General features: G+C 36.0%; 1 protein-coding gene and 1 long non-coding RNA gene across 2 annotated transcripts in view; one reads left to right on the forward strand and one right to left on the reverse strand.

Moving 5' to 3' along the window:
* LOC139122507 (myosin heavy chain, clone 203-like) overlaps positions 1 to 25016 on the reverse strand; it is a 97405-nt gene that overhangs the window by 23360 nt on the left and 49029 nt on the right. The window lies entirely within an intron of this gene.
* Positions 9135 to 17334, forward strand: LOC139148824 (uncharacterized). Its single transcript, XR_011556024.1, has 3 exons — positions 9135 to 9243; positions 13546 to 13833; positions 17292 to 17334. It is a non-coding gene; the product is annotated as an uncharacterized lncRNA (long non-coding RNA).

The raw sequence follows: 25016 nt of genomic DNA on the forward strand, positions 1-25016 counted from the left end.
GGTCGATCATGGCTATTGCATAAAGTAGACTTTACTGGACAGGGCCGCTGAAGGCGCGCAGCCATTACCATTATTGAGTGCATGATCCCAGGGGTCCCTCAAAAATGTTTGTAATACAAGCCGCGGCTTCAATTGGGAATTTTACAGTAAGATTGCCGTGGGGTATTACATAAAGTCAATTTTTGTAGTGTAAAGAGGGCCAATCATGGCCATTGCATGAAGTAAACCTAATTGGAGTGGGCCGCCAAAGGCATCTGCCCGTTAAGAGGGTCATGGGTAATACATAATGTATATTTATTGTAGTGGGCCGCCGAAGGCGGCCCGCCGGTAAAGAGGGTCGATCATGGCCATGGCATAAAGTGAACTTTATCGTTGGTATTATGTTTTTGAAAATGTGGTGACACCCCCCCCCCCCTTTCCTACCAGTGAAAAAGCGATGACCCCCCTTTGCGGATTCCAAAATTACGATGACCCCCCCTGGATTTTGCTGGCCCCCCCCCCGGCTGTAAAAACTGAACGGTCCCTAAAGCGTGTCTGGTGAAAGTAAATTCTTTCTATTCACTTACAGCTACAGTTTTCACACTATTGGCACAACGACAAATTATCAACTCTCTTGTTATTGCGCTTTGAATCTTAGCGATTTACACCTTTCTTACTCCCAGGGGGCAGTCCTCTGAAGAAAAAGTTAACAGCAGAAGACAGACAGCGCAAAGAAAGAGTGGAATCAAGCAAATGAGCGGATATGAATTGACTGTGTACCCCTGATTGTCCAAACCACTGAATTATGGCAGAGTGTTTGATTAGCAACGTCGACAAACAATGATCTGGTCGGACATAGCTGTCAAAATACCATATTGGATACGAGTTTTAACAAATGAATCTGGATATTATTATCTCAACTGGTCTGAGCCTCACAGCAAACGCTATTTGAGCCAAGGCAAAAACTTCATAGCCCACAGCAATATAGTGTAATGAAACGGGCGGCCATCGTACGCTAATACGAAATCGTTAACTATCGTGTCTACCAAGTGTCAGGACGCGAGTTTGGTTGTCGTGCCACACACGTATAACTGTCGCTTGACCACCTGGTGACCTTGGCGTCCACTTATACCTTGATCTTGGATTTGAAGGACGATTTCTGTTCGATTCAATGATAGCGTGTTGTACAGTGGATACGAATATATCAACAACACAGAGCAAGAACAAATTTGTGCTCTCATTAACACTCTCCTTGGTTAGCTTATAGAGGAACTGTTGAGAATATGTGGCCATAGTCCCGGCTGTCATGTATTTCGGTCAGGACACTGCCTGTCGATGTTATTCATTGACTAGATCATGTGAGGAGACGTTTACTCTTGTTTGATTGGTCCTTGCAAGGCTCCTTATCGGGTCAAACTATGCACCTTATCGGGTCAACATTGCATATTAAATCACATTTGTTGACTTGTTTATTCCGTTTTTAATTTTACTTCCTTAGTCTGTGAACTTCATAACTCTAGATCCGTACTTCATCGTACAATGTCAGATCTAAAAACAATACTTCTAATGACTGAAATCATCCGTCTTTTGATCATGTATGAATAATTACTGGCCCTACAAAAGGTATCAGGAATTCTATAAACTGAAATATTTTTCGAATGACTTGTCTGAAATATGATTTCTAATTATTACAACGACAATGTAACATGCTTTGATGGCGTTTTAATTTTCTGAAAATAATATTTAGTATATAGAAATTTTGCCTGTAGCTATTATGACATTTTCTAAAGTTGGTACACAAAATTTTAAGTTTTAGACTTCACACTAAATTCAGTAGCCTTTCGATCGGAATCGAACTCACAGCGTACCCTGTCACCTAGACAAGACATGATCACAGTCAAAGCATAGACAGTTATGTCAACACGCTAATTTGACTATTTTTCTGTGATGAACATGGCGTTTGACAAAAAATGAAAACGGTAACTATGGTAGTATGCTAGTTCACTATTTTGATCTCTAAGTTTAGAATGATGTAGTTAGACTTCACCCTTATACGATTAACAGAACGCATAACAGAGAGCCAATTCTGATCAAAGTAGATTTTGATTTTAACCGTCGATATTTATGCTTTAGTCCATAGACAGAAGCATGCTGTATCGTTTCTACAGATAATAAACATTTAGTATAGTTTGAACTTAATATTCGCATGGCTTTGTACATGCTGTGATAAATTCTTCCATGAAGAATTTGGGTTCAGATCCTTTCGATTGTTGTGCGCCATTCGCACAGTCGTTTTTTGTGTGTAAATTTAAACCAAAGCAACAGCCGTGCACAATTTACAGAAACTTTGGCCCTGTATAACCTTACACACCCACTATTGATAAGTTTCGCATGCCTGAAGTGGCAGCGTAGCTATTATGTCTTGTTTGTTCATACCTGTATCACTAGAGGGGTGTAAAAGCTGATCAAAACAGTTGTACCAGATATGAACTGTAAATGCTCACGTGTTTCATTATATATTGAAGTTATGTGTAAATTTGAACCTTTGCCATATGTTTGCAACTTCATTGAAATTATTATGATCAACATAATGAACAATAATCACCGCCGATTAATTCTAAAAGGTCATGAAGTATACAAATATGTAATTAGCTGAAATAAAAATATTAAAGTAATTTTACTGCTCTTATTGTATCACCACTTTATCTAGCAAGTGTAATTACCGTTGGCCAAGTCCTTCAAGCCATATATGCCGAGCTGTGAAAGCTCATTAGATATGCAAATAAATAAGCTGACATGAAAATGTGAAATGACTTTCGATATTGTTTTGATATAGTACCTGGTATAATCATCAATGTACATAGCATGTTTTGCCAACTTTGATCAAGTAAATCCCCGTATATATCCCTAATAAGAAAAGTTAATTAAATATGTAAATTAGGAAATGGAATTAGTAAAAATGCTTAGTGATTGTCAGTAATGTTGTATCATGGAATCTGCAATATGTGTAGCAACTTTTGTCAACTTTGGTCAAGTCAATTCAGACATATATCTCTAATTAGGAAAGTTCATTAAATATGCAAATTAGGAATTGGCTGAAGAGAAAGTGCTTGATGACTTTCAATAATATTGAATTATAGAGTCTTTAATATACATAGTAAGTTTCATCAATTTTGATCAAGTCCATTAAGATAAATATACCTAATTATGAAAATTCATTTAATATTAAAATTAGGTTTTGGCTGAAGTAAAAATGTCTTTTGACTTTCAATAATGTTATATCACAGTATCTTTGATGTATATAGTAAGTTTCAACAACTACAATCAAGTTAATTCAGATATATATCCCTAATTGGGAAAGTTCATTAAATATGCAAATTCGGAATTGGCTGAAGTGAAAATGTTAATGACTTTCAAAAATGTTGTATCATAGTGGCTTCAATACATGTAGCAAGTTTCATCAACTTTGGTCCAGTCATTTCAAATATATATTCCTAATTAACAAAGTTCATGAATATGCAAATTAGGAATTGGCTGAAATTAAACGCTTAATGACTTTCAATAATGTTAAATCATAGTATCTTTAACATACATACCAAGTTTGTTAATTTGATCAAGTCAAATCAGACATATATCCCTAGTTAGGAAAGTTCATTAAATATGCAAATTAGCATTTATCTTTCATGTCACCCTTAATGGTTCCCACTGCTGATATATCTTGGTGTGATCAACATTTGTAGCAGATCTCATCAAATTTTGTGTAGTCGTTTTTAATATATATCCATTTTTTCTAAATCATTAATTATGCAAATGAGCAAAAAGTATGCAAGCCAGACCCACCAAAAACTAATCAGTTCTTGCCATTTGCTAACTGAATATATGTACCAGATTTGATTCTGATCTGATAAGCCGTTTTTGAGATAATGGACCAACAGACAGACAGACAGACACACAGACGGACAGACAGACAGACAGACAGACATCGCTGCGACATATGCCCACGTGTGTAAACACGTGAGCAAAAATGGAGATAGAGCTTGACTGACTATTATATCTTATTCATCGATGGTTAATTTATGGTTGACCATAAAACAACCGTACCTACATTGATTCGAAGTTTCCCTTAAATCTTCGAATAGCAGGAAATTAGAGAAATTTGATTTTCGGTTTTATTCTCTGATTTTACAAACAATCAGTTACACTTAACCATTAGTAGGCTAACCATATAAGCGTGTATTCACTTGGCAAGAGTCGAATACGTGTTTTAAAAATGGTCACATGACCTTGCACCGCCCGGTACGTCGCCCAACATACTATTGTGATCACTTTAATTTTAGAATCGTTGCCATATTTTCAAGGAACAAATGCAGAGATAAACCAGAAGTGGTATCTACTCTCATTTTACGTTCTGATTTATCATATAGATTTTTTAGTTTTCTTCAATTTCAAGGACTACAATATTAACTACTTGACAGTTGTATATATAATATTCCACTGTACCGTGGTATCAAATTTCTCTATCAGAAAGATCTCGCTAAAACATTACAGTGGTTTGAACTTTGAACAGATAGTGACAGGAGCATTGTTGTCTACACCCGTAGGGGCGTTAGTTGTCAAGCAAAGACGCAACAAACAATGATATGCTCTGATTAGTGGTGTATATCAATAAGTTTCATGCTCAACGAAAGTCCTGAAAACAGAACGAAAAACGCTTCCCACTCTACGAAAAGTTGAGGTGAAATGAGTTTTTTCTTAAAAATCATGGAATCAATTTTTTCTTTTAAACTTTTATAGAAAAGTGTTTGAAAATCCTAATACAAGTTAATGTTGTTTATTTTTCTATATTTCTTTGAAAAAAGAGAGTCTATCTTGATACAAATATGGCCATGTAACATTTTCTGATAAAAAGTGACCCAAGAGATTAACTGCACATGAAATGCTTTTTTTTCCAAGCAAAATTCCCTACAATACATACGTGATTAGCAATACTTGCCTATATGATAAAAAATTTCAATTTCAGAGTAAGGTGATTCAGATTGTCAACCATTGTCGAAAAATTGCAACATTTATTAAAGTGAAATGGTCTGTTCCAACACTATTGATTATACTTAATTCAAAAACTCAACGATCGCTGAGAACACTTCAAAAAGTCAACCGATCTGTTTAAACACTACTAATTATACTCAGTTCCAAATCTGAGAAACAGTTGAGGACACTCCAAAAGTGAACTCGTCTGTTCTAATACTATTGGCCATACTCATATGACTCTTTAGACATTTCGTAATGAATCACCATCACTGAAGGACAATACGTGTAATTATATTGTAACAGTATATTGATGGCGCGAATACAGCGATCTGATTAGTCTAGATGCGATAACAACCATGGTATATTGGCGATATACCATGGCAGGCATGCGCGCGAGCTCTCAGCTTGAGTAAAAATCCGTTTTTTGACGTTCCACGCCAGGATTTCAATATACTGTTATGATATAATAGCAATAAATCACACCTAGCGATGGCATACCACTCGATTTTGACCAGTTCACTTCATAAATGCACTCACTATCGCTCGTGCATATATGTCGTTAACTGGTCAAAATCTTGTGGTATGCCATCGCTGGGTGTGCTTATTGCTTAAATATAGAATGCGTGCACTGATAAAGATCATAGTAAAATTCTTTGTGGCAAAACTGAAAGTGACAGGCATAAATACCATACACATTTGTTGGTTTCTACATTAATTGTACTCTTGTACGTAGACATGCAGTAAGGACAGACAAACAGATGACAATGATAGAGGGAATGTGTACAGGCATAGCTCTGAAAAATCTTGCAAGTTTTTCTGTGTAACACATATGCATACATACGCGCACCTTCACACACAGACACACAAAGGTATCAGTATACACACACACACACACACACACACAAACATATATATATATATATATATATATATATATATATATATATATATATATATATATTGAGTATACACATGTCCTCGTGGGAAATTACGGTGCTCAATGCTAAAGCAGAGCATTATAAATAAACAGATTACTTCAAGTATAAAGTAATGAAATCTATTACTTAAGTTCCATGCATCTTGCAATCTTCAGATAGATTGAAAGGATTACTAGCTCGACACTCTTACATATATGATTGGGACGAACCATTCTATTTGTAGGTGTTGTTAAAATTCGATAAATAATATTTGTTTTGGTGGCGACATTTTGAAACAACTCAGAGCGTTTGTTTAACAGTGTAGATTTGTCAGCATTGATAATGTGCAGCTTTTCTGATATACAAAGATTACATCGCTTGTTCATGTTAGAGTAGCTCAATGCTTTATCAATGATTGACCATGAAATGTCAAAGACTTGGCCCTTATTTCTTAAATTCCATACAAATTTTGACAACTCGGTGTCGTTTTTGTATCTCTCGTTACAGAACGATTTCATGTGATTAGTGTAGAGTGTCTTGAAGGTGTTATCAGTGAGGCTGATATAAAGCCTATCTCCGTTGTCCTGCATTGATACTTTGGCCTTGTACACCATGCCTTTGACTTGACAGTAACCCTTCAAGGGTAACTGTATTATAACTTGGAAGGGTTACGTTTTTGTGCAACATCATCTTGAAAAGATTTGCCATCCTTAGTAATTTCAGTCCAGTTATTCTTTAGAAAGATATAACTATAACTCATATTTCCAATTATTTTCTATAAATGTGTACAGCCCTGTAAATTTGCAATAATATTATTAGTCCTATGTGTTTGTGGCTAGTATGATTTTTTTTTATTTCTGTCAACTTTAATTAAAAAATACATTTATTTCAACCAACTAGAAATGCATTACTTCTGCTGTTGTATATATATATATATATATATATATAGTCAAAAGTAGTTAAACAGTTTAAATTCACTCGGATGGAAATAAATACAGCAATGATGTAAAGTAACGTCATGCAAGTGCAAGCAATAGATCATCATGGGTTCTCTATGATTGTGTCATATAAATGATGAAGATATGACATCAGCAGGATTAGTTTATAACAGTTAATATACATTAAAGAAATAACATCATAAAAATCTCCTAGATGTTCATCAGTTATTTACCAAGGCGACTGTTTCGGGGAATTTTTTTTATCAGTCCATCATCCAACGGGCGTTAGCCCAATTACAGGATGAGGTACGCATAACCCACTAACTCCCACAATGGAGCACGGAGGAGTAAAGTGCCTTGCTCAGGGGCACACACCGTGCTAGAGTCTTGAACTCTTTGGAGAGAATACAGTCCAACTGCCTTGGCTCCCCAAGCAGTACTGATCAGGTACCACCACACCTTAAGTTATTCTGAGTCTGATGTTATATATGATGTCTTTCAGTGTTACATTGAATTTTCAAAAAGTTGAGGATGCCTTGACATAGCTTTATGAAACTGTCTGATAATTATAGATTGTTGTCCTCCTTGTGACATCATCCTGTTTGTGTGTGTATATATATATATATATATATATATATATATATATATATATATATATATATATATATATATATATATATATATATATATATATATATATATATAAGAAACTTGGTTGAAACACACTACCACACTTGGTTGTTAGGTTCCAAACGTATTTATTATACCTGAAACACAACGTTTCGCTCTAAATTTAGAGCTTCTTCAAATTTAGAGCGAAACGTTGTGTTTGAGGTATAATAAATACGTTTGGAACCTAACAACCAGGTGTGGTAGTGTGTTTCAACCCAAGTTTCTTCTATCTTCCCCCCACTCCACGCTCCACTGGGGATCACCTGAATTCCTACAGTTTCTTATATATATATATATATATATATATATAATATATATATATATATATATATATATATATATATATATACTTTTTCAGTAAGCACTGTTATTATCAGCAAATGTATTTATGCAATGCTACAAATGCAAAGCCATGACACTCATCAGTAAAGTTTGTGTCACATGAAATTGATCAGGTGAGGTCAGCCAAAGTTCAACTCACAATGAACAATGTGTGGTTGGCTTCCAAATGTGAAGATAAGTTGAATTTGAACTTCAAAGTGAACAATAGTTGAGATGGCAAAGGCACGAGTACCACAGGCTTTCTAAATGTAAACTTTTGTCAGCTGACAAGCTTAATTTTGTAAAAAATGCACAAAATAGAGGAGTTGCTTTATCTAACATCCATTTCGAGCAAAATATACCCACAATTAAGAGAAATAATTGTAGTCATTAGCATAAGAGGACACTTTCTTTAAAACTCTGCAAATTGCCTTGAGCAATTGATGCTTGCAATTTTTCTTTTCAAAAAATGTAAGAACGGATGTGTTTCATCCATTAAAAAATATTTCGGAGAAAATTACTGAGATGTGTTGGTATCTAAAATGTGCGAATTCATTGGTCAGATTTTTCTTTCATCTTCATGCCATTAACAACAGGTAAATTTATGTACATTACCAAAATTAATTTTTTTCTCTGTGAAAATGAAAACTGTATCTTTGTCTTTAAATATGAACACGATTGGAACTAATTTTGGATAGTTCGATGGTGAAAAATGTCTATTTGATCGGCAAATGTAAGCTCATCTGCTTTTTCTTTTCAAGTTACTCACCTGTTTTTATGAGTAATTTGTAATATCGCAACATTCAGCTGTAGGCCACCTAACATTTGTGAGAAATTTGAAAAATATGAAAATCCAATTATCCTATGTTCCAATCGTGTTTATGGCAATATTGTCAAATGGAAAGAAAAATTAATGTTATTTAACGCAAGATCAGAAATCACAATTGGGGGATAAAATATCCAAAAACAAGCATTCAAATTTTGCTACTTTTCCATTTTTTACGTGAAAATTGAGAAAAACCGGATTTTTTCGTGAAGTAGGAACTGTTTTTTGTTCTCTTTGCTGTTGCAGAGAAATTATGAATCAAACCAGTCGACATCAAACGGTCTTAAAATTAGAATATCTTTGACTTATTGTGCTAAATATTAATTCTATTCATTTCTGCATATGTTGCCTGCCAAGTAAGAGAAGGAACGCTAGTAGAACTTACGTGCAGAGGCATATAATATATGCTTTTCAGGCAGTACATGCGCACGAGCTTTGTCATGTGACAACCAACATAGTACCATCGTGCGACGTCAGTCTCACACTGTTTAATTCCCTTCTTCGGACTGTTTTCGAAGAACATATTTCTTTCTCTCAGTTAAAGACATAGAATCCTAGAGAGGTAAGATTTGTTGGTATCATTACTTGTATAGTTTTCAACAAGCAGTATTGGTAAATAATGCAGCTGGATCTCAAGTAATTTCCTTACGAAATCTTTGCACAGTCAGATTGTCATGGAACGTTCATCCACAAACGAAATATTTAGTTTACTAACTCACCATATTTTAATCTGTTTATCAAACAAATGACACGAGCCATGAATTTGTTGTCAGACAAGGAGTGAATAACTTAAAATAGCAACAGTTTACGGCTTTTAAAATGATACCGACAGAGTTTTTAAAGTATAATTTGACATTGCAAAAGACGTAGTCTTTTATGTTTCCCTATTAATCTAGTTTGAGTCTTTGAATTTTGCTATGGCAACATTTATCACCTCGACGACTATACATCATGGCTACAAACTAAATCAAGCAATGGTCAATCATTAATTTTCTAATCCGGTTGTGCGAATTCAAGAAAGGAGCTACAACTTTTTGGTAGACATTCATTCTCAACATCGCTGCATGCCTTTGGCAGGCCAAACATTTGTACTATGAATAATGATACGTATCCCATATCTCGCCCTGTAGATCAAAGTGTTCTGCTTCAGAAGTTTATCCTAACTACAGTAAAACAAAGGATAAACTCCTGAAAAGCTTTTGTGATCTAGACTTTCTCACAGCCCCTCGTCTACAGGCAGTGTGTATGTCACCTACCCTGCTTAGCTTTAGACGAGTCCGGATTCGCAAGCTTGCTTTTGCCTCGCCAATAGCCTGACAGTTGAGGCACTAATGTAGCTAGGAAACAGATAAGAAGTTTTGCGATTTAAAGAGTTTTGAGTCAGCAAGCCTAATTGTTATCATGATATGTTTATCTTCTCAATGTGCGGAACTAATGTCTACGCAGTTCACCATGACCCGTTGAAAAATTCGAATAGATCAATGGCAATATGCCAAAACTATGATTGACAACACTAAACTGCGCTATTTTAGTTCATTAGGGCACAGCAGTTAATTTCACAATCGATATATTGTGCCACAATATATCGATTGTGAAATTAACTGCTGCCAGACCTTGTTTCACAACATTAGTACATGTTCAGCTTTACAAACGCTAGTATACTGACTTCATCGAAATACAGGCAAAAGAAACATTAACGGAACTTATACAAGAGAACAGGATCTTTTAATTGTTCAAGTTTATCAAAGGTGGTAGGTTTCCCATAGCTAAAAGTCGAATTGCCAATAAAATAAGTCAATTGCAAAATAGAAAAGTAAATGAGTTGACATTTGCTGATTAAAACAATGTTACTACAAATAACCCACAAAAACTTTCAATCATGTTATATCAGCAATCTATAAAGTTATGTAACACTAGAATTCTCATCGAAGGATCATGACAGATTCATAAGTAAAATTTTTCTTTAAGTTAAGTACTTTCTTGCGTTTGTCGGCCTTATGATAATCAGTAATAGCAATTTTTTTTGGAAAAGACCCTGAGGATAATATTCCGTAAATATACGTGCACATTCCGAGGCAGAACACTATTCTACTTAAGGTAACTTTGTAACCTGTAACCTTATTACACAAAGTCTATGCATCAATAAGTGGATTTTCACGCATTAAAAAAACACATGCAAATATAGAATAAATATAAATAACTCAATATAAGACCAGTGTAGAGAAATGAAGATAAAACTACAGATTAAAAAGGAGACGCATAACAAATCGATGAGCACTACATATTCAACAATAAGATATGAACTGAATGCGCTCACGCGTTTTACAACAGATTCATTAATAGTAGTACGCTTCACAGAATGTTGGATATCCAGTACACAGGCTAGACAATTTTAGCATTACTCAACAGATCAACTTGACCTACTAATGTGAACCCTGAATGGAAGGAATGACTTTGAGTTTGAAAAATTACACAAACTTAGTTATCAAGCATAGAAATTGACTGCTGATGACTCGACATGTACTGACATTTATCAGACACTACTGGATGCATGAAATAATACAGTATGGCATGAATTACTGCATATGTTTTGCCTGTTATGAAGTTGTGTAAAACAATTGTACCTTTGATCTGTCTCCTATAAAGTGACAAGACAACAAGCAAGGAGATGTTACGAACATTTGCAGACCTTAGGATAATCACTAACCAAAACACAAGAACAAAGACAGACATTGTATATTCTCACAACAGTTCAATTTCGTACACGTCGCGGAGTGGAAGACAGACTTCTAATAAGACTAGCCATGTATACGATCTACTGCCAGAGTAACTATCTACGACGAGGATTTAATGTATTATGGTTTTCAATATTCCCGGCAATAAACCCAATTCATACCAATATAATCGACATCCGTGTGAGGCGTGTAATGAGAACAATCAGATATCTGTTATATCATTATATGTAGCAGGTTTCATCAACTTTCGCACAGTACTCTCAGAGTTAAATCACTAATTACAAAATTTTATTTAATATGTAAATGAGCTAATTATTAACTTGACACTCTTCAATGTTTAATAGCACAATTAGATACTTTTTAGGACAATATCTGTATCAAGTTTCATCAAATGTAATGCTGTAATTTTGGAGTAATATCACTAATTACAAAGTTCATTAAATATGCAAATGAACCCTTAATTAACTCCATATAACTAAATGCTTTACACCACAATTAGATATCTGTCAGATCAGTATCTGCAGCAGATTTCATCGCATTTGGTGCAGTTATTTCGGAGTTATATGACTAATTACAAAACTTCATAAAATATGCAAATGGGCTCCTTGTTAACTTGACACTGCCAAATGCTTGTCAGTACAATTAGATATTTATCAGATCAATATCTGTACCAGATTTCACTGACTTGGGTGCCGTAATTTCAGAGTTATATACCTAATTACAAAGTTCATTGCATATGCAAATGGACCCTTCATTAACTTTACACTACTAAGTGCTTTACACAACAGTTAGATATCAGTCATATCAGTATCTGCAGCAGATCATCACATTTGGTGCAGTTATGTCGGAGTTATATGACTAATTATAAAACTTCATAAAATATGCAAATGAGCTATTTATTAACTTTACATTGCCCAATTCTTCTCGGTATAATTAGATATATATCAGATCAATATTTGTTGCACGTATCATCAAGTTTGGTGCAGGAATTTCAGAGATATGTCACTAATAACAAAAGTTCATTAAATATGCAAATGAGCAGATAATTGACACGACACTCACAGTATCATCATAATGTTCTGAGATTGTCATCTCTGAAAAGTTACATGAATTTTTTTACAGTATTTCTTGATATATGTCTACACTGTCATTACTCTCTCAATAGGAAAACCACTGTACGGAAACAAATGATATTCCATAACTTCTTTAATATGCAAGCCACAATAAAGAAAATCTAATCAGTTCTTGCAAGTAGCATATGATACCTGTCTGCCAAATCCGACTTGAATCTGTTCAGGCGTTTTTGAGTCATCGTGTTAACAGACAGACAGACAGACACACACACTCACACACGTACACACACATACACGGACAGACAGGCAGACAGACAGACATCGCTATGACATAAGCCGACGTGTGTGAACAGTGAGCTAAAAACTGCAGCTGAGATAACATTCTTAAGAACTTTTTCCGGAATACACCGTCTGACACAGGCCAATTTCGTCAGACGATAGCCACAATGCTCGCCGGAGGTAGGCAACATGGTTGGACCAGTTGAGTTCTTGGTCAAGTCTTACAGCTAAACAGGTAGCAGAAGGAGATGCTTTGATTGCTGTACTTTAATAGGAAAGAACATGTACGTAATTCGGCATTTTCTTGAGTTGTTGCCTAGTAACAGAGAGCATGTATTAATATTTTGAAGTTGGAATCAAGTATTTAAATGGTAATTTCATGTTCCAGATCATCGTGAAGGATGTCAATATAAAAAAAAATGGTTGTCGCTTTGAGGATGTTTTTGTCATCAGCAAAACCATAAATTGGTTCTGTGGATTGAAGCCATGTGGGGAGATCTATTATATAGAGTGAGAATAAAAAAGTGGCATGAAGATATTACATAATATATTCAATAGAGATAACATATCATGAAAAGAAAGTAGGGCGTGTTTTTGAGCTAAATCGCAGGGTAAAGATGACAGGTCACATGGTAAAATACTAATTAGTTTTTGCATTTAATTCAAAAACCCACGACGGCTTTTATTTTCTATTTCTTCTCTTGTTACGGATATCAATTATTTTTGAGGGTTCGTAACTATCTTTCTAAATTTGGTTTTCTCGTAAACTCTTCACAGAGACGAAATGGCGGAACGTGGAATAAAATCATTGGCTCTACTATATGTGTATTTAAGCGATCGTTGCGTAAAAGATGACCTCGATAAGCTTAAAACCTTTGTAAATGACGACATTCCTTCAGGGCAACTCCAGGGAATGAAAAACGCCACAGATATTTTTCAAGAGCCTAGAAGACAAGGGAATTATCAGCAGCAATGATGTAAACTACCTGAAAAAATTGTTTACGCAAATGAAGAAACAAATGCTGGTTACCAAGATTGACGAATATGAAGCAAAGTACATTCGCTGTAAGTAAGGCGTGTGTATGTCTAGGGAGAGTACAATTGTTGGACACGAAGAAATCTATGTTTCTAAATTATGAGTAAGAACGAACAAAGGCCTATCTAAAGTGTAATCTAACAAGCGTAGCCGAAACATTGAACGTGTTGTGGTGGCGACCTTTTGAAACAAACTCCAAGCGTTTGTTTAACAGTATAGATATGTCAGCATTTATAATGTGTAGTTTTTCTGATATACAAATATTACATCGCCTGCTCATATTTGAGTAACTTGATGCTTTGTCAATAACTGATCACGGAAATGTCAAAGACTTGATTCTTTTTTTCAATGACCATATGTACTTGGATAGCTCCATGCAGTGCCGATATACTTTCGTTACGGAACGATTGTTAGAGGTTATTACCCAATATCGCCTGTTCCTGTGTCGTATCAGCATGAGTGTCATTTGTGCTGCAGCACAAATGACACGAATTTGATTTATCATATACCCAAGCCCATAATTTTAGGGAATTTTTACTAATAGAACGAAAAACCTTAAATTTTGAGGCTTTACTTTATTACGCCTTGCGCATAAATATCAGAATGTTTATGTGAACAGGCTTCATTCATAAAGTATACGACGAAGATGTCAACATCACGCGCGACATCGCTGCAAGTCGTCCATATCTCAATGAAACCCAAGAAGAAAGACACCGGGATACAAAATCGTCATACAGAAGGAACATTTTAAGGTCCAATATGCTTTTACAACTGTAACCTACGGTGGCCCAAAACTACCTGTTCTCCGCATTCAAAGTCTGCGTCGCATCAATTGTTTTTCTCTCACATATGTCTCCGCATTCAAAGTCTGCGTCGCATTCAATTGTTTTTCTCTCACATATGTCTCCGCATTCAAAGTCTGCGTCGCAATCAAATGTTTTTCTCTCACATAAGCTTATGTCTCCGCATTCAAAGTCTGCGTCACAATCAAATGTTTTTCTCTCACATATGTCTCCGCATTCAAAGTCTGCGTCGCATTCAATTGTTTTTCTCTCACATATGTCTCCGCATTCAAAGTCTGCGTCGCAATCAAATGTTTTTCTCTCACATAAGCTTATGTCTCCGCATTCAAAGTCTGCGTCGCAATCAAATGTTTTTCTCTCACATATGTCTCCGCATTCAAAGTCTGCGTCGCATTCAATTGTTTTTCTCTCACATATGTCTCCGCATTCAAAGTCTGCGTCGCAATCAAATGTTTTTCTCTCACATAAGCTTATGTCTCCGCATTCCAAGTCTGCGTCGCATTCAATTGTTTTTCTCTCACATATGTCTCCGAGGTATGCCTCAGTGTACGTTATTCCGCGAAGCATAATTTCTATCGAACAGCGCTCTCAGACGGTCGCTATTGACAACGACGAACATTGTATCAAGTTATTTTCAATAGATTATCGATCAAAATTTGTTTGGACGCCGCTTGTGCCGGGCGCTCGTGTGTTGAGGTCACGTCATAAACATTTCCACAATAACCCATATATTGACTTATACACTTAAATATCAACATTGAAGGTATCCGTTGGTTTCCTGTACTGAAATTAAATCGACGACAATTTTTTAGTTTTGGTGATACTTTTACGTACGTTTCGGCACATTTTGGTGCACCTCGGCGTAGTTTGGCGCCATTGTAAACGGGGGACTACACGCGAGTGAGCGAGACAACAATGTATCAATTTCGGACAAAAGGATATCGATCGATAACGTTCACTGCACGATTACAGTGGAGACTCTACGCCCGTTCGCCTCTGTTCTGTGTTATTCTTGCAGTTTACTGGGATTTTCATAGTTAATATTCGCCAAAATTTGGTATAAATTACAACAACCTGACTGGTATTTGGTCTGTATAATTTAAGAGACGCTAACCGATTAAAATGGGTCAATATTAGACCCTGATTCTGCATATGCAAACGCTGTAAGATCGCCATTTTATTGAGGGCAAGAGCAAAAATTCAGCGTCTGAGAGCGCTGTTCGACTTTGAATGCGGAGACATATGTGAGAGAAAAACATTTGATTGCGACGCAGACTTTGAATGCGGAGACATATGTGAGAGAAAAACATTTGATTGCGATGCAGACTTTGAATGCAGAGACATAAGCTTATGTGAGAGAAAAACATTTGATTGCGATGCAGACTTTGAATGCGGAGACATATGTGAGAGAAAAACAATTGAATGCGACGCAGACTTTGAATGCGGAGACATATGTGAGAGAAAAACATTTGATTGCGACGCAGACTTTGAATGCGGAGACATAAGCTTATGTGAGAGAAAAACATTTGATTGCGACGCAGACTTTGAATGCGGAGACATATGTGAGAGAAAAACAATTGAATGCGACGCAGACTTTGAATGCGGAGACATATGTGAGAGAAAAACAATTGAATGCGACGCAGACTTTGAATGCGGAGAACAGGTAGTTTTGGGCCACCGTAGTAACCGATCAAAAACTGCTCAGCTTTAAATGTATCCTGATTTCGATCGTCGTACGGCACGGAGCTCGCGCGGAGAGGACGCCATTTGTTAGTTTACCCTTAGAGTTGTCATGTTAACAGTCGTTAACTACGCGCTCACTACCTGTTCGGTGGAGACCGTGCACAGTGCCGGCGCCGTGCGAACGGCAGAATGTTTGCTAGAACTTGACCAAAAAATACCATGGGAAAAAATTCAAGACTCAGCATGATATTTCCGTATTTTGCAACCAGAAATACCCGTGTTCCTCGAAGCCCTTCAAGTTTTTACGTCGGCGACATCGCTTCGCAGGCGGGGAGCGGCACCCATTTTGTTGTTTACGTTGTTTACCAACAAACTGCTAATGTAGTTCGGGAAACTCTAAAACTGATGACGTTCAACGTGCATATCTCGACGTTTACCATGAAATATATCACAGCTGATATTTTACGGTAAACGTCACTAGGATGAAGCGATATGGGCATTGGTATATGATAATATGTTATTACCGAAGGGCTTAGTTACACATTATCAATTATGGAAAATCTATGCTGTTAAACAAACGCTCGGAGTTGATTTCAAAATGTCGCCACCCGAAACAAATATTATTTATCAAATTTTAACACCACCAACATAAAAATGGTACGTCCCGATCATACAATATAAGAGTGTTCAGCTAAGAATACTTTCACACATTCTGTCTGATGATTGCAGAATGCATGAAACTTTAGAAACAGATATCATTATTTTGTACTTGAAGTAATTTTGTGTTATTATTTGTAATGCTCTGCTTTAGCATCGACCACTCTAACACTCTACGAGGACATCTGTACCTAAATGAAGAAAATGAATTTCACTGAAGGATGAAAAACGCAGTACGCTTGAGATTTGTCCAATTACATCAATCCATCTCTTAAATAATTAAAATTGCTCTACAAAGATATAGACTTTTTTGTGTTTACCTGTATATTATCGTTATCCTGTAGGGTCAGCGCAGACTTTTGGTCAAACTCGTCGTAGTAAAATCCGGTAGGCCATCTTCTAACAATATTTAGTTTAAATCGCGCCATTTATTTAATCACAACAAATACTACAGTTGTAAGTTTTCTCATTCTCAAATAATTCTTCTCCAGCTGAAATCTTTAAAGTGCAGCTGAGTTTAAGTCACTGGCTTGCATGCAATATTACACATGCATTCAAATTGCTGTATCATTTAGATTTGAACTATTGCATTAACGATAGCCATCATAAGGTTTCTGTATTGTTACTTAGGCCAAAGTAATTAAATTCTTTGTTTTGCGTCCACTCTAAATGGGAAAAGGTACGCGTCTGAGCGGCTGAAAAACACACACAAGAAAATTAACACAATGTAATTTGATTACAGCAAATAAATATTGTAACAAAATTTTAGTTCAGAAAAGCTAAGCGGTCATGTCCTAAAATTTCCTATTCAAATATTTTGTGTGTGTTTTTTCATGAAAACCTTAAAAACCTACGCGGGTGGGGACGCAAAACAAGAATTTAATTACTTTGGCCTTATCTTACACAGTGTGAGCACTTTGACGAACACGTAGCCCAAGATTTCAGATAGCCAGAGGGTCATGATTTGCTATGAATTAATTTTGAGCTATTCTTATAGATTTTCCGTTTGGATCAATATATGACTTTTTATGTTTTCCATCAACAGAAAAGTGTTCTTATCTTGAACGACGAATGGGGAACGTCAAAAGGTGGTATTTCGACCGTTCACCGACAAATCGCCATTCAAGCTAAAGATGCTGTTCCCAACGTTCACGTGACAACATTACAAACACCGTCTGAAGAAAATCGTTCGGATGCAGAGAGCAAAGGCATAAAGATAGTTCTGCTGTTCAGAAAGGCACACGTCCCTTTGATTTATACTGCATCAACGTTACCCATGCAACGTTTTTCCCAGATACGATCTGAAGGACATAAACCCTGACGTCATCATTGGCCACATACCTGTCACTCAGAGGGCGCACTTGATATCGCAAAGACAGACTCGATGGCAAGAGGGTGTTTCAATTTGCCCACACTATTCCAGAAGATACTGAAATTTTCAAAGAAGGAAACAATCCAATGAAAACTGAAGAAAAAGAAAAACGCATCATAGAAACAGCAGAGGAGTCAGATGTCTTCTTCTCTGTTGGTCCTCGCATATTTAACCATTATGACGGCAAATTTCGTGGAAAGGATATCGTACACAGAAAGTACATTCCATATCCAGACAGACGTTTCTTTGAGTTAAAAATCACACTACCCAAACCAAACCATCCCGTGCGAATCCTGACTGTCGGTCGTGTCGATGGAGTTGCACATCTTAAAGGATATGACATCATTGCTGAAGCCCTGAGTGAAGTCTGTAATTATTACCATAAGGTGGGTGCTCCTCTACCAAAGTGGGATATCAGAGGGATCAAAGAGGATAAACATAAAGAAAGCGAAGCCTTCATTGACAAATACAAGAAGTCAAAATATCTCAAGTACATTCTTCATCCGTATAGTACACAGAAGGAGATAATGGAGATCTTATGCAAAGCCATCTCTTCATCATGCCATCGAGGAGTGAACCCTTCGGCATGGTTGGTATGGAAGCCATCGCAGCCGGACTTCCAGTACTCATTACAAAGCACTCCGGCCTCGCTGATTTTCTTGAAGAGCAGTTCGGTGTAGATGCAAAGATGATGATTGTCGACGTGGGGCTAAACGATTACGACCGACAGAGCGATGTTGAGATATGGAGAAAGCGTATTATAGGTATGCTGGATCAAAAACACATATCGCAAAGGTTCGAGAAAGCAAAGGAAATGAAGGAGAAACTAAGATCTTTACCAGGAATTATTGAGACGCATGATGAATATCGCAAAATGCTTCAAGGATATTGAAAGCATTAAAAGACAGCTTGACATGAGTTTGAGAAAAGAAAATCAATCGGATAACAAATTTCATAGTGAAATTTGTGACTGTGAACATTTAACAAGATGATACCCTAGAATTCATCGCTAGCCGTTTTCGCAGCACGTCAGTGCGCACATAAAAACTACGGGCCGATATTACGAACAGGATTTCTAAAGTTTCACAAGAACGTATCTTAAACATGGGACTATTACACTTCCATCTAAGAATGCAAAATTTTACGTCTTTGTTAAAATGAGAACTAGTACCTTTCAAATTTGCGATTCTTTTTTTCGCTTGTAAAGTCTTATATCCTTCATCATAAATATCCAAAGCCTCGAAATGTTGCTTCTGTCAACATGGCTATGGATTCCCATGCTTTTTGAAACACAAATGTTACAAATATATTGTCTATGTGCCCAGTCTTATCGTTACTTCTTTTCATCTACCTACTTTCAAAATCATGTCTCGGGTAAGCCTCTTGAAAATGTTTCAACAGTTTCCCTTGTCACTGTTTACAGTTCTTTGTGCTATTGACGAGTTATCATTTTCACTTCTTCTGGCAGGTTTTCTAATATTTTACCTGTGCATCTTTTATCAATATGCATGAAAAAATTGTCGAGAAACGTTATACAAAGCTAGCTACTTCTTAATTCCTTGACAATGAAGACAGATTGACATCTCTTCAGTTGTTCGGGGTCGCCCTGAAACGCAGACATCATGGTCTCGGCACTAAAAACAATGTGTGGGATTGTTTACGAAGCAGGATCTTTTGAGTTCAAGTGATGGAGACAGAGACGGCGACTCTATTTCTTCAAACTTTATTACTACAGATACGATGAACTACTGCTACAATAACATCATGTATCAGTGGTGCATAAGTGACGACCAGATCCATTGGTGAGCGATACGCTCTGAGTATACGCATACGCATATACTATAGTATAAAAAATGCATAATTTAGAGTGTTTAAATTGTATGTTGTTTCGCTAAAAAGCGAACACAAATACAAACAAAATACCATATTCAGTAGAAGATATTATACGCGCACTATTACAGTTTTATGTCTTTGTTTACATTTATTAAGTTTTTTTTACGATTCTGCAGGGATGCATTCTTAAGGTTTTTTGGAAGTAGATCAAGCTGATGGAATTGTTACGAAGTCATTGTTCTCAGGTTTTGTAGCGATATGTTGTAAAGTTTATCGTAAGAATGCGTTTTTTTACTCATTTCTTATAAGATTCACCGTTCATTTTTCATAATGCATTTATCTATTTCAACGATTCACTGAAAGAATTGCAATCTGTGTCGCAATATAGTTATGCTCTGTTTTATAGTATTAGTTAGTAGAATTTTTGACACAACCAATTTGACCTATTATAAAAATTCTATTACCAGTGTAATTGTGTCTATAAAAATCTAGGTTTACAAATTTTTAACTGAACGCTCACATTATTTATTCCATGACACCTTGGCAGTCCATTCTCTAGATATTACAACCTCTGTTTGAACCGCATTTGTAGAAAACAAAATCACGGTACGAACGACACTTGAAGCTATCAATATAATTCTGATTTAATTATATATACACACAAACACACACACACACACACACACACACACACACACATATATATATATTTAAGCAATAACCCCCGCCGCAGGAGGGTATACACGAGATTTTGGTACAATGCGCGACATATAGCACGAGCCGATAGGCGAGTGCTATATGGAGCGAATTGTACCAAAATCGAGTGTATACCCGACTGCGAAGGGGGTTATTGCTATTATATTATATCAACTTCCGTGTATTTGTTGTCTTACTTGTGTATTTTCATCACTCAAAGCGCCAAATGCAGAAAACGGACGTCTGAGAGATCGAACGTCGGAAATTCTGCGCCCGAGACCGAGCATTTTTATAAGTTGGGATTCCGTACAGGCACACAGTATCCTACGATAAATACGCATTACGTCCATATCGACATTGCATTTTATTCGCATGCAACACGAACACTATACTTGTCAAAATACCTGCTGCACTCACACAGAAAATGGGTCAAGAGTTCAAATCAAAAGTAAAAAGTAACTATTTTTTTCGTAAATTTACATAAGAACAATAGTCCTGGCTTTTTTGGCATACTAAAAATAGATTTGTCTCATTCTGTACCGCATACCGTCGCGACATTCAGTGGTGACACAGTGAAGTTACAGGATCTATATTTGATGGATAATTTGAACGTTAATTGTACCAGAAAACAAGCAGTTTTAAAATAATCCAGACTTGCGATGACTGCAACTGTGATGAACAGTTGTGCAGATTCTGAGTGTGTTGCCCGATGCAGGGAGAGCTGGACGCTGACGCTGCTCGTTGCATTTGATATCGTCGCAGTCGCCAGGAGTCATCCCATTGTTATTTTGAACTTCTTGGTCTACATCGTTAGGACATCCCGATCTGTTTTAGCCAAAACTTTGGTAAATAATATCTGACATACCGTTACTGTGAGGAAGTGTCAATTTATTTTTGTATGAACGAATACTATCTTCATTTTAAAGAGCGGTACTGGGATATATCGCGTCTCGACTCCCGCAATATCAAGCAAAGTGCACGGTGCGCTGTCGCCCTAATATTTGTGTGCATCATACCCCAAACGTGCTGCTTCAGAGATGTCTTTCATCATCGATCCCAACTTATTTACACCAAGAGGTGAGTTACAGACCCACACTTTATCTGTGTATCAAAATTCGGTCTTCGGCCTTTGAAACAAAGTGGACTGTTTCGGTCTTTCTCGAGGGTCTATGGTTTAGATAGGTACGTTCAAATGCACCGACCGGGCAGTTTTCGAAAATGCTGGTTTAGGGGCCCGTTTTAGCACTGTTAGCAGTGCTAAAACAGTATTTTAGCATCGGTGGAATGAGCTCTCGTCCAATCAGAATGGCGCATGGTAGCATGATATAATATAAATATATATATATGCGCGCCGAATGTAATATATATATATATACATATATATATATATATATATATATATATATATATATATATATATATATATATACAGAATACTTCAAGAACAAAGTAATGAAATCTATTACTTAAGTTTCATGCATCTTGCAATCCTCAGATAGAGTGAAAGGATTACTAGCTCGACACTCTTACATATATGATTGGTACGAACCATTCTATCTGTAGGTAGTGTTAAAATTCGATAAATTTTTGTTTTGGTGGCGACATTTTGAAACCAACTCAGAGCGTTTGTTTAACAGTGTAGATTTGTCAGCATTGATAATGTGCAGCTTTTCTGATATACAAAGATTACATCGCTTGTTCATGTTAGAGTAGCTCAATGCTTTATCAATGATTGACCATGACATGCTAAAGTCTTGTCGCTTGTTTCTTAAGTTCCATACAAATTTTGACAACTCGGTGTCGTTTTTGTATCTCTCGTTACGGAACGATTTCATGTGATTAGTGTAGCGCGTCTTGAAGGTGTTATCAGTGAGGCCGATATAAACCCTCTCTCCGTTGTCCTCCGTTGATACTTTGGCCTTGTACACCACGCCTTTGGCATTTCATGGTCAATCATTGATAAAGCATTGAGCTACTCTAACATGAACAAGCGATGTAATCTTTGTATATCAGAAAAGCTGCACATTATCAATGCTGACAAATCTACACTGTTAAACAAACGCTCTGAGTTGGTTTCAAAATGTCGCCACCAAAATAAATATTATTTATCGAATTTTAACACTACCTACAAATAGAATGGTTCGTCCCAATCATATATGTAAGAGTGTCGAGCTAGTAATCCTTTCACTCTATCTGAGGATTGCAAGATGCATGAAACTTATGTAATAGATTTCATTACTTCGTACTTGAAGTAATCTGTTTATCATAACGCTCTGCTTTTGCATTGAGCACTGTAATTTCCCACGAGGACATCTGTATACTTCGATATATATATATATATATATATATATATATATATATATATATATATATATATATATATATATATATATATATATATATATATATATATATATATACGAAAATGGTTTGCTTGTCAATGCAGGCAAAGTATAGTGCTCAATGCATTTCTGCAGGGCGGTAATACTGAGAATCTAGGAACTTGTAGTTGTCACTCTACAGGCTGTTTCATGCGCTAAGCAATCATCAGGAGTCTCCTGATGATTGCTAAGCGCATGAAACAGCCTGTAGAGTGACAACTACAAGTTCCTAGATTCTCAGTATATATATATATATATATATATATATATATATATATATATATATATATGCGCGCCGAATGTAAAATAAAACCAGATATGCACTGAATATGCTCACGTGTTTTACAACAGGTTATTAATAGTAGTACGCTTTACGGAACAATGACTATATGTACCAGGTTTCTTCAACTTCGCACAGTACTCTCAGAGTTTAATCACTAATTACAAAACTATATTTAATACACAAATGAGCTGTTAATTAACTTGACACTGCTCAATGCTTTATTGGACAATTACAATCCATCAGATCAACATTTGTAGCACGTTTTATTTAATTTAATGCCGTAATTTTAGAGTAATGTAACTAATTACAAAGTTCATTAAATATGCAAATAAACCATAAATTAACTTGACTCTGTTCAATGATTCATAGCACAATTAAATATTTATCAAATCAATATCTGTAGCACGTTACAGAAAATTTTGGTGGCGAAATTACAGAGTTATATATCTACTTACAAAGTTTATTAAATATGCAAATGAACTCTTAATTAACTTTACACTACTAAATGCTTTACAACACAGTTAGATATCTATCGTATCAGTATGTGCAGCATTTTTCATCACATTTGATGCAGTTATTTCGGAGTTATATGACTAATTATACGACTTCATGAAATAAGCAAATGAGCTAATTGTTAACTTGACACTGCTCAATGCTTCTCAGTACAATTAAATATATCAGATCAACATCTCTAGCAAGTTTTATCAAATTTAACGCTCTAATTTTGGAGTATTATCACTAATTACAAAGTTCATTAAATATGCAAATGAACCCTTAATTAACTTCACACAACTAAATGCTCTACACCATAATTAGATATCTGTTGGATCAGTATCTGCAGCAGATTTCATCACATTTGGTGCACATGTTTTGGAGTTATATCATTACATTACGGGAAGGCTCCATTAACTTAGGAATACCCTACTTCCCTAGAGGATCAATTTCACAGACCTGCCTTTCCTAAAATGGCACTACAATAGCACCAGCAAGATTAGATAAACATAACAATGGAACATTCACACCCTTGGGATTAAAACTCTTCTGTTTGTCACCCGAGTTGCTCAGGCAAGGACTTCGGTTTCAGGTACCATGCAAGTTAATGCAGTCGTCCCCTAATGAATTACAAAAATTCATAAAATATGCAAATAACCTATTTGTTAACTTGATACTGCCGAATGCTTCTCAGTACAATTAGATATTTATCAAAACAATATCTGTAACCCAATTTCACTGACTTGGGTGCTATACCTAATTACAAAGTTTATTAAATATGCAAATGAACCCTTAATTAATTTAATACTACTAAATACTTTACACTGCAGTTAGATATCAGTCGGATCAGTATCTGCAGCATATTTCATCACATTTGGTGAAGTTATATTGGAGTCCATCCATCCGTCTGTTTACGCAGATATCTCAGAGATGCCTGGAGCGATTTCATTCAAACTTGTTACAAGGATTACTTCATATGTCATACATATGCACGTCGATGTAAATCGTGATA

This window comes from Ptychodera flava, chromosome 2 (genome assembly GCF_041260155.1).
Source record: "Ptychodera flava strain L36383 chromosome 2, AS_Pfla_20210202, whole genome shotgun sequence".
Classification (NCBI taxonomy): Eukaryota; Metazoa; Hemichordata; class Enteropneusta; family Ptychoderidae; genus Ptychodera; species Ptychodera flava.